The following is a 2134-nucleotide window of genomic DNA, read 5'->3' as shown; positions in this document are numbered from 1 at the left end:
TTCCCCCAACTCCCTCTTCCCCCAACTCCAATCCCTCCCCAACTCCCCTCCCCGTCTCCCCTCTCCGTCTCCCCTATTCCCCTCCCCCAACTCCCTCCCCAACTCCCCTCTTCCCTCCCAACTTCCCTCTTCCCTCCAAACTCCCCTCTTCTCTCCCTTATTCCCTTCTTCCCTCCCCAACTCCCCTCTTCCCCCCAACTCCCCTCTTCCCCCAACTCCCCAACTCCCCTCCCAACTCCCCTCTTCTCTCCCAACTCCCCTCTTCTCTCCCAACTCCCCTCTTCCCTCACCAACTCCCCTTTCCCCTCTTCAACTCCCCTCTTCCCTCCCTCAACTCCCCTCTTCCCTCCCTCAACTCCCCTCTTCCCCCCAACTCCCCAACTCCCCTCTTCCCTCCCAACTTCCCTCTTCCTCCCAACTTCCCTCTTCTCTCCCAACTCCCCTCTTCTCTCCCAACTCCCCTCTTCCTCACCAACTCCCTTTCCCCTCTTCAACTCCCCTCTTCCCTCCCTCAACTCCCCTCCCAACTCCCCTCTTCCCTCCCCTATTCCCCTCTTCCCTCCCCAACTCCCCTCTTCACCCCCAACCCCTCTTCCCCCATCTCCCCTCTTCCCCCATCTCCCCTCTTCCCCCCTTCCCTCCCAACTCCCCTCTTCCCCTCCCAACTCCCCTCTTCCCCCAACTCCCCCCCCGCCGTCTCCCCTATTCCCCCAACTCCCCTCCCCAACTCCCCTCTTCCCTCCCAACTCCCTTTCCCCTCTTCCCCTCTTCTCTCCCCTATTCCCCTCTTCCTCCCCCAACTCCCTCTTCACCCCCAACTCCCCTCTTCCCCCATCTCCCTCTTCCACCCAAACTCCCCTCCCCCCAACTCCCCTCTTCCCCTCTTCCCTCTTCAACTCCTCCTCTTCCTCCCAACTCCCCTCTTCCCTCCCCTATTCCCCTCTTCCCTCCCCAACTCCTCTTCCCTCTTCCCTCCCCGTCTCCCGTATTCCCCCCAACTCCCTCTTCCCTCCCCAACTCCCTCTTCCCTCCCCGTCTCCCCTATTCCCCTCTTCCCTCCCCGTCTCCCCTATTCCCCTCTTCCCTCCCCAACTCCCCTCTTCCCTCCCCCCCCGCCGTCTCCCCTCTTCCCCTCTTCCTTTCCCTCTTCCCTCCCCGTCTCCCCTCTTCCCTCCCTGTTTCCCCTCTTCCCTCCCTGTTTCCCCTCTTCCCCTCTTCTCTCCCTTATTCCCCTCTTCCCCCCAACTCCCTCTTCCCCCCAACTCCCCTCTTCCCTCCCCAACTCCCCTCCCCGTATCCCCTCTCCGTCTCCCCTATTCCCTTCCCCAACTCCCCTCTTCCCTCCCAACTCCCCTCTTCTCTCCCAACTCCCCTCTTCCCTCACCAACTCCTTTCCCCTCTTCAACTCCCCTCTTCCCTCCCTCAACTCCCCTCTTCCCTCCCTCAACTCCCCTCTTCCACCCCAACTCCCCTCTTCCCTCCCAACTTCCCTCTTCCCTCCCAACTCCCCTCTTCTCTCCCAACTCCCCTCTTCTCTCCCAACTCCCCTCTTCCCTCACCAACTCCCCTTTCCCCTCTTCAACTCCCCTCTTCCCTCCCCAACTCCCCTCTACCCTCCCCGTCTCCCCTATTCCCCTCTTCCCTCCCCTGTCTCCCCTATTCCCCTCTCCGCTCCCCAACTCCCCTCTCCGCTCCACCACCCCGTCTCCTCTCCCCCACCCCGTCTCCCCTCCCAATCCCCGTCTTCCCTCCCCAACTCCCCTATTATCCTCTTCCCTCCCCAACTCCCCTCTTCCCCCTTCCCTCCCAACTCCCCCCCCCCTTCCTCCAACTCCCCCCAACTCCCCTCTTCCCTCCCAACTCCCCTCTTCCCTCCCAACTCCCCCAACTCCCCTCTTCCCTCCCCAACTCCCCTCTTCCCCTCTTCCACCGCAACTCCCTCTTCCACTCCCAACTCCCCAACTCCCTCTTCCCTCCCTTCCTAACTCTCTTAACTCCTGTCTCTTCCCTCCCCTATTCCCTCCCCAACTCCCCTCTCAGTGTCCCCATATTCCCCTCCCCATCTCCCTTCTTCCCGTTAACGTGACACACATCGGTTGTGTGACAGCTCACGTGACGGTGGAGGAGGACGGGA

Source organism: Coregonus clupeaformis, chromosome 31 (genome assembly GCF_020615455.1).
Source record: "Coregonus clupeaformis isolate EN_2021a chromosome 31, ASM2061545v1, whole genome shotgun sequence".
Classification (NCBI taxonomy): domain Eukaryota; kingdom Metazoa; phylum Chordata; class Actinopteri; order Salmoniformes; family Salmonidae; genus Coregonus; species Coregonus clupeaformis.
The sequence above is the reverse complement of the archived record's forward strand: the minus strand, read 5'-3'. Positions refer to the sequence as shown.